Raw genomic sequence first — 12,939 nt, 5'->3', positions numbered from 1 at the left:
CACATAATGATGTCCCATGGAGCCCGGGACATGCTGTAAATAAAATAAGCCTGTAAAGTCTGAATAAAGCAATCTTGTGTTGACTAACCTGGTGTGTGTGTGTGTGTGTGTGTGTGTGTGTGTGTGTGTGTGTGTGTGTGTGTGTGTGTGTGTGTGTGTGTGTGTGTGTGTGTGTGTGTGTGTGTGTGTGTGTGTGTGTGTGTGTGTGTGTCTTGCTTTAGTAGCTCTATGGAAGTAGCTGCTACATATATAAATATTTTGGATGATTATTGCACTTACAGCATACTTTTCATCCATCTCACAGCCTGTGGGAAGAAACAATTACCCAGCATGGCGGTCCTGATTTTGATGAAGGACCTGGTACAAGATGCTGTGCATTGGATGGAAATGGTCTTTTTACAATTCCTTGAACCCTATTTGAACAACACTCCCAGTAAATGTCACATACAGGAGAAAGGGAGACCCCAGTGATACTCACAACTCTTTGCATCATTCCTGTCTGATGCTTGCCAGCTACTAGACCATCGAATGATGCAGCCAGACAGGAGACTCAACTGCACTCCTGTAAAATCTCAGGAATAGAGCTGTTGGCCTTGACCTCCTCAGCCTCCTTTGGAAGTGTAGGCACTTCCTGACCAATAAGGAGGTGTGCTGTATGGATGGGAATTTTATGTGATTATATTGTCTATTCTTGCTCTTTAACAATCTTTAGTGGATAGAAGTAGTCATTGTACTTTAGGATGTACAATCATGTACAGATTGTCCTTAAATAGCCATTTGGCCCAGATGTCTATTCAGTCCAAGAATACTTTCGATCACAGGCAGATTTTGAACAATAACACCATTCATTTTGCAACAACTGCCACTTAATTTTGCCAGTTGTTCAATGGTATGGGGAAAACACCACTGTCAACTCTTCTACCTTAAAGGAGTAATTATATTCAAATGGGCAGTAGATCAATAGATGGAAACAGTGAAATCAGACAGAGGTGAGTGGCTGCTTAAAATTAGAAACATTTGTGTTCATGCTATAGAGTTTAAGGCTGCCCAGGAGGAATATAATGTGTTTTCTTTAAGATTGTTTGCCCTCACCCTGGCGAAGGATGGTGCCAACAGATATGTTGCTGGAAGGGTTCGAGAATTGATATGGTAGGTCACAGGAAGCTCAAGTTTAGATCCACAGAGCGCATGTGTTTAGCAAAATGGCCACCCAGTCTGTATTGGTCTTGCTGATAATGAGGTCAGCTGAGTCTACCAAATGTAGTAGATTAGGTTGGATGGGGTGCATGTGAAACACTGCCTCACCTGGAAGGTCTGATTGTAGCCTTGGATAGAGGTGCCAGGAGATGTAGGGACAAGTTTGGCAATATCTGCAGTTCCAGTGGGGCTACATGAGGTGGTGATGGGTGGAGAGGGAAGTGCCATCGATGGAGTCACAGAAAGACGTGTCCCTGTGAAAAGAGGATATGAGTGGAGCGGGTTAGATGTAACAGGTTAGAGGATGGTGCTGAAGTTGGAAGTATTCAAGGATAATATGTCAGATGTGGCAGCTGATGGGTGGTAAGTGAGAAACCTGAGGGATTCTGTCCTTGTTCTGCCAGTGAGGAGGTGGGGGAAGGGCAGAAAAAGAATTGGAGATAAGGGTGTAGGCTTTATCAAAGACAGTATGGGGGAATCTGCATTTATTGAAGAAATAAGACATTTTGGGTATCCTGGAGTAGAAGACCTCATCCTGGGACTGTTACAGGCCCTGAGGACCCCAAACCTTAGCAGCAATAGTAAATCATCAAGACAAATGGTTATTTAAACAAACGTTGTTTTTAAATTTCTTTAACCAAAAAAATAGATTCAAACTTTAACTTATCACTATTAACTTAACAGCCTTACATTGCCCCATTCCAATTCTAAGCACAGGTTTATTTAATATGTATAAAGTTCTTTGACACAACTCCAAGTTCACCGGTGTCTATCAATTCTTATACTGTGCACAGATTCAACATTTATGAATTTTCACCAAGCTCTGGTGCTTAAAAGTAAATGTTTACCCTCCAGGAAGGTGCTTGTTGGTTTCAGAGAGGGATTTATTGCTCATTGGACACACAAAATCTCATTCCCTCTGATCATTCACTTTGGAGTCTTGCCAAAGAAACTAGCCCCATCAGGGTTTTCCAAATGATAACCTCTTCTGCATGTCACCATTGAGTTCCTTTTTTTTCCCTTATTTCAGGTGAAACACCATTTCTAGCCAGCCATCTCCTCTTGTATGGGCCACAAGGTTTTTCAACAGGCTGAACTGAGAACTCACAACCCGTCTTCAAAATGGGGTTTCAACAAGATGTCAGCTTGCCATCTCTCCCTCTCTCTTTTAGAAAAAAAGCCTATTTGGCCTCTCCTCTCTGCTTGCAAAACCACATGACCTTCTTAGAACAGCAAACTGGAACCAGCCAGATGACTGCACCTGACCCAAACTTCTGAGTCCATTCATCTGTTGCTTTAAAAACAATAATCCATTTTTACCTAATTTTGAAATTATAGCAAAGCAGTCTCCTTGTTTTGTCTTTGCAAAGGCTCTCGGTGCCTGCATGACTCACTCTCAGCAAAGCTCTTGCAATTTAAATAAGAGCTGTTTTGTGAAGTGTTTGTGTTTGTTTGTGACCTCCATGACTCCTACAATCCATCTCTTTCAAAAACATATCTATATACAATGTAAAATATATAATCTGTCACAGGACAGATGCAGCAGAGGAGTTGTGATAAAATCAATGGTGTCCTTGCAAAAAAAAATGGGAAGAGGTATAATCCAGGTAGCTCTGGTGAGTGGAGTTTGTAATAGTTTGAAAGTTGAACCTCTCTATTTCAGGAGACAATTTACTGTCATGTAATTTAAAAGTGTCATATCACACAAAATTGTTTTTTTCCTGCTTTAAGGCAGACATTCGCCATTGGTAGGAATTGCCTGAAATGCCTCTTGCAGTGAGAGAAAGAAGCAAAAGAGAGTCGTGCTCTCTCTCTCCCAACCCCATCATCCCAAACCCTGGGCCAAGTCACTGAGGGTCTGTGGATTCTCTTTCAATGGTCACAGACCATCCAATTCATTGGCAATGTGAGCTCCAGTTTTGAACCTCTGACACAATTAGGAACCATTTAGCACCCATTTATCCCAAGTCTGATACCTGATACCCTTTTAGCCAGTTTTGAACCTGTCTCTAGCAATCCACAGCCTAGTGTGAGTTCCTTGACTGCTTTCTCCAGAAGCCCACAGCCTGCGTGGGTTTCTCTCCTCAAATTACCAACAGCCTATCAGATATGTGGGTCCTACAGATGCAGGACCCCTCACTGTTCTGCTTTCATGGTTACTGACCCGTGGAATGAATCCTCTGCTTCTCAGATGTTGATGGTGTGTGGTCTTCCTGTTTTCTGGTCCCCTGTGTTAGTCCTCCGCTTCACCAGAGTTCGTGGTGGCAAGGAAATCTAACACACCTAATTAAAAAATTTACAAATTAGAGGAGAATCTCGCATGTCTTGAGGGATGGAAAGGGCATTTTTACAAATTGAAGCCTAATATTTGAAAATTCAGGCGCCAAATTTGCAAAAGCAGAGAGTATATATTTCTCAAGCTTTAAGTAATTTTTTCTAAAGGAATACAACTTTGAATTTTTGCATGTCATCTTGGCATCCCTAAAATTATATCTGATATCCAATAAGTGCAATACATTTCCTCATCACCACTAACATTAATTAAACAAATTTCAATTGATACTTTAATAGTTTTAATTTGGGCCTTGTTCCTTCAATATTTCCTAATAAAATTAAGGTTGGATTTTATGGAAAAACAGCTCCTATAACTTGTTCCAAAAAAATTGTAATTCTCCCCAAAAAGATCTTGCATTAAGACAAACCTAAGTTGTATGCAAGAAAGTTGCTACATCTTCACCACACCTCAAACATTGATCTGATAATTCTGATTTTATTCTATTCAATTTCTCTGGTGTAAGAAGTAACTGCAGAAGAAAAACCAGTTGTGAATTCCTTCCTCACTGCTGCTGCAGTGGGGAACTCTGGTCAATCGATCCAAAATACTGAGTTGAAGTGAATTAATACAACTCCCCTGGATCACGTGATCTCTATTCCCAAATCAGCTACCTGTTGAGCTTTTTAAATCCAACTGCCTGAGTCACCTGACTCCAGATGCAGCTTTCCGATACAATCCTTTCTGACATATGCTACATTACGGATGTAAAGAGAATTATACTGAACTAATTTATATCTTACATTGAAATCCTTATATGGACCTGCCCTTATTTGCCAATCAATTAAAATATTCAGATCCATTTCCCACCTTTGTCTCGACTTCTGAACTCCTCGTTTAAAAGTTCCTACTTGTAATAAAGAGGACATCATCGAAGTAAATTTTTTAACAGTTCCTCTTGATAAGGAATTACTATTTCAGTACTACATTGATCCTAACTTATCCTTCAAATATGCTCTTAGTTGGAAATAGCAAAAAAGATTGCGATGAGTTATACGATATTTATTTCTCAGTTGCTCAAATGACATTAATTGACCCCTTTTATAACAATCTTCAACATTTATCATTCCCTTACGAAACCAGCTGTCCAGAAATTGATGATCCTTGGAAAAAGATACGAAGATTTTGAATCAAAGCCATTCTGGGTGATGTACATCCACTTACACCAATTTCATCATTTATTTTATTCCATATATTAATCATATGTTTCAACAATGGTGTATTTTTATCACCAAACTTTAATTTTGAATCCCACGTATAGAAATTCATCTGCTTTCTCTCTCCTATTTTATTTGATGGCAATTTGTCCCTTTCAAAAAAAGAAGCAAGCAATCTTATTTGAGCTGCTTGATAACAATTTTTAAAATGAGGAAGCTGTAGTCCTCTCAATGCAGAGTTTGCATTGGGTCACTTGTATCATGGGATTCAATAATAAATGGGTTCACATGACATAAGCTCATGATGCAGACTGTTTTCTGATAATGGAATACAAGAGGAGGGTTGTCTTGGTCTTCCACAGGATATAGATCACAAGATACAGGGGCAGGTAGGCCCATTGACTCTGTTCAACCATTCTTCCACTCATCCCCACTGCCCAGCTCTCTCCCCTTAACCCTTGATTCCTTGACTAATCAAATGTCTGTCAATCTCTGCATTAAATACACCCAATGACCTCAGTTCCACAGATTGACGACCCACTGAGAAAATAAATTTTTCCACATCTGTTTTAAATTGACACCCTTTTATCCTGAAATTATGTCCCTTGTTCTAGAATCTCCTACCATGGGAAATATCTTTGCCATATGTACTATGTCCAGGCCTTCCAGCATTTGAAATACCGCTGAGGTCCCCCTTATCCTTCTGTACTCCAACTAGTACAGTCGAAGAATCGACAATTGTTCCTCATACACGAACCCTTTCATTCCTGATATCATTCCAGTAAATGATCTCTGACCTTCTACAACACCAGCACATCTTTTCTGAAATACGGCATCCAAAACTGTAATTCTGATTGAATGGAAAGGGAATTCTCCAATGACACAAACACAACAGTGGAATGATATTATGTCTTGTTAATATTTACAATAATTATTGAAGAGTCAATTAATAATTTTCAAAAGATGCCGGGTCCCTTTTTTGGACTATTATCATAACCTGAAGCTTGGTGCTGTGTTACGAGACCAGAGGATCCCAAAACACAGCAGCAATAGACATTCACCAAGACAAATGGTGACTTAAACAAAAGCTGATTTTAATTCTCTTTAAACATGAACACGGATTTGCACTTTAACTTATCACTATTTTACTACTTTAACTTAATTTACTTAACTTACCCCCCTTCTAATTCTAAGTGCATGTGTGTTTAATGTGTGTGTAAGTTCAGAAAAGTTCTTTGGTTCACAGTCCAATCTCACTTCTCATTCCTCCAAGTTCACTGGTTGCAGGCCATTCTTATACTGTGTACAGAATTTAACATATATATATATATATATATATATATATAGATATATTTATATATAAAAATATATGTATAAAGTTCACCAGGCTTTGGTGCTTGAAAGGTAAATGAGCACTGCTCAGGGAGGTTCTTTTTGTTTTTCAGAGAGAGGTGTGTTGTTCAGTGAAGCATTAGGGTGTTTTTGACTCAATATACCAGGATCTGAAGTCCGTTATCTCTTCAGAAAAGTTCAGATAGCTTTAGCATGGAGCAAAGCTGAGCCAGGACTTTGCAAGTATTTAAGGGAGTGTACGGGCAGGCTTTGTTCTGGACCAAAAATCTCACCAAATGACTCTGCTTGAAATCAAGATTCAAACCATTTTGAGGAATACAACAGGAATTGTTCAACAAGAGCCTGGTGTTCCCTGAGGAGTTTTCTTTCAATAGTGGAAATGATTTTTTTTTAAACCCTGTTAATATTCCTGATACAGATCTTTGTATTTAACTTTCAGGTTGCTATCTGTTGTTAACTTTAATGGGGTGACTGGATGGCATCTTTGCTTTAACCAAGCAGTTCTCTTGAAATTTCCAGCTGTAGGATGCGGTGCAGTTGCTTGCAAGTTTAGCAAGTGGGATTATGATGTGAAACTGCAAGTCACAGTGTCATTTTGGTGTTTGAAAATGCAAATGTGAAAATTTTAACTTGTGTCTCCTTGGTTTGTTTAAGTTTACAGAGAAGACAGATTTGGATGCTCATTTGGCGAATCGGCTGGGCAAAGCAGAAAGCACAAAATGAGGGACTGAAAAAATAATGAAACAGACTGAAGTGCCGTTGAACCCAAACCCAGGTAAAGAATTTAATTTTGTGCAGTGTACTTTAGATACCAAACAATTTGGGATTTTAGTGGTGACCTATTTAAATGAACAAAATCTGATTAGAATAGAAGTTTATGGAATGTTTGGGAGTTGCCACAAAAAAAAATGGAGATATAAATTAGATGTTGTTATTAAGATAAATGAACAATACAATGAGCTTGGTGTCACAGTATATGCCTCTCTCTACCGTACATCACCGTTAAACCTTCTCCCCAATATGAACCTGATGTCAAAGTATCTGACACAGTTCATCGTACATCACTGTTAAACCTTCTCACGAATGTGAATCCTGTCTCATAGTTTCTGCCTCAGTCTATAGTACATCAGTGTTAGACCTTCTCCCCACTGTGAACCTGGAGTAATAGTATTTGCTTCAATCTACCGTCCAGCACCGTTTAATTCTCCCCACTGTAAACCTAGTGTCACAGTATCTACCTCAGTCTCCCATACATCACCCTTAAATCTCCTCCCTACTCTGAACCCAGGGTAAATGTATCTGCAATAGTGTAATGTGGATCACTTTTAAACATTCTTCCCCCTGTGAACTTGGTTTCACAATATCTGCCACATTTTATTGTACATCACTTTTAAACATTCCCTGTACTGTAAACCCAGGGTCACAGTACCTGCCTCAGTCTACTGTACATCACCATTAAACTTTCTACGCACTGTGAACCTGGTGTAACAGCACGTGCCAGAGTTTATTGTACATCACTGTTAAACATTCTCACTAATGTGAACTCAGTGTCACAGTATCTTCCACAGTTTAGCGTACACCACTGATAAACTTTCTCCCCTTTGTGAATCCAATGTCACAGTATCCGCCTCAGTCTTCGTACATCACCGTTAAATATTCTCCCCACTGTGATCCTGGTGTTACAGTACCTGCCACAGTTTATTGTACATTCTTTGGCTTGGCTTCGTGGATGAAGATTTATGGAGGGGTATGTCCACATCAGATGCTCGTTTGTGACTGACAAGTCCGAAGCAGGACAGTCAGACACGGTTGCAGCGGTTGCAAGGGAAAATTGGTTGGTTGGGGTTGGGTGTTGGGTTTTTCCTCCTTTGTCTTTTGTCAGTGAAGTGGGCTCTGCGGTCTTCTTCAACGGAGGTTGCTGCCCGCCGAACTGTGAGGCGCCAAGATGCACGGTTTGAGGCGATATCAGCCCACTGGCAGTGGTCAATGTGGCAGGCACCAAGAGATTTCTTTAGGCAGTCCTTGTACCTCTTCTTTAGTGCACCTCTGTCTCAGTGGCCAGTGGAGAGCTCGCCATATAATACGACCTTGGGAAGGCGATGGACCTCCATTCTGGAGACGTGACCTATCCAGCGCAGTTGGATCTTCAGCAGCGTGGATTCAATGCTTTCGGATTCTGCCACCTCGAGTGCTTCGATGTTGGTGATGAAGTCACTCCAATGAATGTTGAGGATGGAGCGGAGACAATGATTATGGAAGCGTTCTAGGATCCGTAGGTGATGCCGGTAGAGGACCCATGATTTGGAGCCGAACAGGAGTGTGAGTATGACAACGGCACTGTACATGCTGATCTTTGTGGGGTTTTTCAGGTGGTTGTTTTTCCATACTCTTTTGTGTAGTCTTTCAAAGGCGCTATTTGCCTTGGCGATTCTGTTGTCTATCTCGTTGTTGATCCTTGCATCGGATGAAATGGTGCAGCCGAGATAAGTAAACTTGTTGACTGTTTTGAGTTCTGTGTACCTGATGGAGATGTGGGGAGGGGTGGGGGCTGGTAGTCATGGTGGGGAGCTGGGTGATGGAGGACCTCAGTTTTCTTCAGGCTGACTTTCAGGACAAACATTTTGTCAGTTTCCGCAAAACAGGACGTCATGCGCTGGAGACCTGGCTCTGAAAGGGCAACTAAAGCAGCATCGTCTGCAAACAGTAGTTTATGGAGAAGTTGCTCTTGTGTCTTGTTGTGAGCTTGCAGGTGCCTCAGATTGAAGAGACTGCCATCCGTGCGGTACCGGATGTAATCAGCGTCTTCGTTGTTGAGGTCTTTCATGGCTTGTTTCAGCATCATGTTGAAGAAGATAGTAAAGAGGGTTGGTGCAAGGACGCAGCCTTGCTTCACGCCGATGTCAACGGAGAAGGGTTCGGAGAGCTCATTGCTGTATCTGACCCGACCTTGTTGGTTTTTGTGCAGTTGGATAACCATGTTGAGGAACTTAGGGGGGCATCCGAGGCGCTCTAGTATTTGCCAAAGCCCTTACCTACTCATGGTGTCGAATGCTTTGATGAGGTCAATGAAGGTGATGTAGATTCCTTTGTTTTGTTCTCTGCACATTTCTTGGAGCTGTCTGAGGGCAAAGACCATGTCAGTCGTTCCTCTGTTTGTGCGAAAGCCACACTGTGATTCTGGGAGGACATTTTTGGCGAGACTGGGTATTATTCTATTAAGGAGAATCCTAGCGAAGATTTTGCCTGCAATGGAGAGCAGCGTGATTCCCCTGTAGTTTGAGCAGTCTGATTTCTCACCTTTGTTTTTGTACAGGGTGATGATGATGGCATCACGAAGGTCCTGGGGAAGCTTTCCTTGATCCCAGCCGAGCTTGAAAAACTCATGCAGTTTGGCATGCAGGGTTTTGCCGCCAGCCTTCCAGACCTCTGGGGGGATTCCGTCCATACCTGCACCTTTGCCACTTTTCAGTTTTTCAATTGCCTTACATGTCTCTTCCCGGGTAGGGACGTCATCCAGCTCTAGCCTTAAGGGCTGTTGAGGGAGCTGGAGCAGGGCAGATTCTTGGACTGAGTGGTTGGCACTGAAAAGAGATTGGAAATGTTCTGACCATCGGTTGAGGATGGAGATCTTGTCACTGAGGAGGACTTTGCCGTCTGAACTGCACAGTGGGCTTTGGGGTGAGGGGCCATACACAGCTTTAGAGCCTCATAAAAACCCCTGACGTTGCCAATGTCAGCGCTAAGCTGGGTTCGTTTCGCGAGGCTAGTCCACCACTCATTTTGGATCTCCTGGAGTTTGCGCTGAAGATGGCTGCATGCGAGACAGAAGGCTCATTTTTTCTCTGGCCAGGATGGCTTTGCAAGGTGAGTCTGTTGGGCAGCTCGCTTCTTTGCCAGCAGCTCCAGGATTTCCTGGTTGTTTTCGTCAAACCAGTCCTTGTTTTTCCTGGAGGAGAAGCCCAGTACCTCTTCAGTGGATTGCAGTATGGCCGTTTTCAGCTGATCCCAGAGGGTTTCAGGGGACGTGTCCGTGAGGCAGTTTGCACCCTCTAGCTTTGCTTGGAGGTTTGCCTGGAAGTTTCCTCTCACCTCGTCTGACTTCAGGTTTCCAACATTGAACCTCTTTCTGGGGGCTCTACTCTTCCTGAACTTTGGCTTGAAGCGAAGGTTGAGCTTGCAGCGGACAAGCCGGTGGTCAGTGTGACATTCCGTGCTGAGCATGACCCTGGTGTGGAGCACATCTTGTTTATCTCTTTCTCGCACCAGGACGTAGTCCAGGAGGTGCCAGTGTTTGGATCGGGGATGCATCCAGGTAGACTTCAGGCTGTCCCTCTGCTGGAAAAGGGTGTTTGTAATGACAAGCCACTGTTCTGCGCAGAGCTCCAACAGGAGGCGCTCGTTGTCATTGCACTTGACGACACTATGCTTGCCAAGGATTCCTGGCCAGGTTTCTGAGTCTTTGCCGATTCGAGCGTTGAAGTCGCCAAGGATGACAACCTTGTCGGCTGTCGGGGTGTGTTGGATGAGGTTGCGCAGATCAGTGTAGAACTTGTCCTTTTCTACTGGCTCCGCCTGGAGGGTTGGGGCATAGACCCCGATGAGGGTGATGCGTCACTTGTTTTGAAGGGGGAGTCGCATGGACCTGATCCAGTCAGAGTGGCCTGTCGGGAGGTTTTTGAGTTTGGAGGCAATGGAGTTCTTGACCATGAAGCCTACACCAGATAGGCGTCATTCAGCCATAGGCTTGCCTGACCAGTAGAGCGTGTAGCCCGTGCCGCGTTCTTGGAGGCTGCCTGCATCTGCAAGGCGGACTTCGCAAAGAGCGGCTATGTCAATGCCAAGTCTGAGGAGTTCTTGAGCGATGAGGGCAGACTGACATTCAGGTCGGTGGCTGTCAGCCTTGTCTAGCATGGTTCTGATGTTCCAGCATGCTAGCTTGAGCTTGTGTGCATCTTTTGAGGGGGAGGATGTGGACATGTCCTCGGGACTGCGCAAAAGAGCTTTTAGGTGGAGTGCAGTGTGCGCAATACTGGCCCCACCCTTTACACCCATGGTTCGATGGCGGCGCCCGTGCGGCCGTCCGTGCAGGTAAAGCAGTTTGTATGGCCTTAAAACCTTCCCTGTGCCGGGAAGGAGGCGACGGCCCCGGTCCGGGCGAAGAGTAGGAGGCGGCGGCCCCAGTCCGGGCACAGGGAAGGTGGCGGCCCCAGTCTGGGAAGAGGGGAGGAGGAGGCGGCGGCCCTGGCCTCGGCAGAGGGAAAGCTGGCAGAGGCCCCGGTTCAGGCAGAGGGAAAGAGGCGGCAACCTTGGTCAGGGCAGAGGAAAGGCGGCGGCCGCAGTCCGGGCTGAGGGAAGGCGGCGGCCCTGGTCCAGGAAAAGGGGAGGAGGAGGCGACGGCCCCGGCCCCAGCAGAGAGGAAACAGGCGGAGGCCCCGGTCTGGGTGCAGTGAAAGGCGGCGGCCCAGGTCCGGGCAGAGGGAAGGTGGCGGCCCCAGTCCAGGCAGATGGGAGGTGGAGGCGGTGGCCTCGGCAGAGAAGCAGGCGGAGGCCCCGGTCCGGGCAAAGAGAAGGAGGTGGCCCTGGTCCGGGTAGAGGGGAGGAGGAGGCGACGGCCCCGGCCTCGGCAGAGAGGAAACAGGCGGAGGCCCCGGTCCGGGTGCAGTGAAAAGCGGCGGCCCTGGTCCAGGCGCAGGGAAAGGCGCCGGCCCCGGTCCGGGTAGAGGGAAGGCAGCGGCCCCGGTCCAGGCAGAGGGGAGGTGGAGGCGGTGGCCTCGGCCTCGGCAGAGAGAAGCAGGCAGAGGCCCCGGTCCGGGTGCAGTGAAAAGCGGCGGCCCTGGTCCAGGCGCAGGGAAAGGCGCCGGCCCCGGTCCGGGTAGAGGGAAGGCAGCGGCCCCGGTCCAGGCAGAGGGGAGGTGGAGGCGGTGGCCTCGGCCTCGGCAGAGAGAAGCAGGCAGAGGCCCCGGTCCGGGTGCAGTGAAAAGCGGCGGCCCTGGTCCAGGCGCAGGGAAAGGCGCCGGCCCCGGTCCGGGTAGAGGGAAGGCAGCGGCCCCGGTCCAGGCAGAGGGGAGGTGGAGGCGGTGGCCTCGGCCTCGGCAGAGAGAAGCAGGCGGAGGCCCCGGTCCGGTCAAAGAGAAGGAGGTGGCCCCGGTCCGGGTAGAGGGGAGGAGGAGGCGGTGGCCCCGGCCTCGGCAGAGAGAAGCAGGCGAGGCCCCAGTCCGGGCAGAGAGAAGGAGGCGGCAGCCCCGGCCCTGCCATCTTGCTCATTTAATTCCTGGAACACGAAGCAGAGCCAATATAGATTGGAAGCATAGAGCAATCAGGCTGAGCCCAGGGCGCTCCACCCCATGACTGAGGATAGCGGCCGTGGATCTCCAGGTATGGTTCAGCCTAAGAGGGGAGGCAGGCCTCTCCAGCCCGGTCAAGCAACCTGCATAGGAGAAGGATACTCCGATATAAAACCTACGACCCAAGGATTGTACATTAATGTTAAACCTTCTCAGTGCTGTGTGCCCAGTGTCACAGTATCTTCCACAGTTTATTGTACATTACTGTTAAAACTTCTCACTGTTGTGAAGCCATTATCTTAGTATCTGCCTCAGTCTACCATACATCATTGTTAAACCTTCTCCCCCTTTAAACCACTAAACCTGGTGTCACAGTATCAAACAGCTTATCGTATATTACTGTTCAAATATCACAATATCTGACACAGTTTATCGTTCATCACTGTTAAACCTTATCCCCACTGTGAACCGTGTATAAGTGTATATGCCAGAGTTTATTTTGTATCACTGATAAACCTTCTCCCCATTTTAAACTGGTTTCACAGTATCTGCCACAGTTTATCGTACATCACTGTTAAACCTTTTCTTTGCACTGAACCCGGTGTCACAGTATTTG

At 45.7% G+C, this 12,939-nt stretch overlaps 1 long non-coding RNA gene across 1 annotated transcript in view; it reads left to right on the top strand.

Annotated features, from left to right (window-relative positions):
• LOC138750844 (uncharacterized) overlaps positions 1–12,939 on the top strand; it is a 53,178-nt gene that overhangs the window by 20,247 nt on the left and 19,992 nt on the right. Inside the window, exon 2 of the long non-coding RNA XR_011349543.1 lies at positions 6,694–6,814. This is a non-coding gene — a long non-coding RNA (uncharacterized lncRNA). The remainder of the gene's footprint in view (positions 1–6,693; positions 6,815–12,939) is intronic.

Source organism: Narcine bancroftii, unplaced genomic scaffold, assembly GCF_036971445.1.
Source record: "Narcine bancroftii isolate sNarBan1 unplaced genomic scaffold, sNarBan1.hap1 Scaffold_283, whole genome shotgun sequence".
NCBI classification, from domain to species: Eukaryota; Metazoa; Chordata; class Chondrichthyes; order Torpediniformes; family Narcinidae; genus Narcine; species Narcine bancroftii.
The sequence above is the reverse complement of the archived record's forward strand: the minus strand, read 5'-3'. Positions and strand labels throughout refer to the sequence as shown.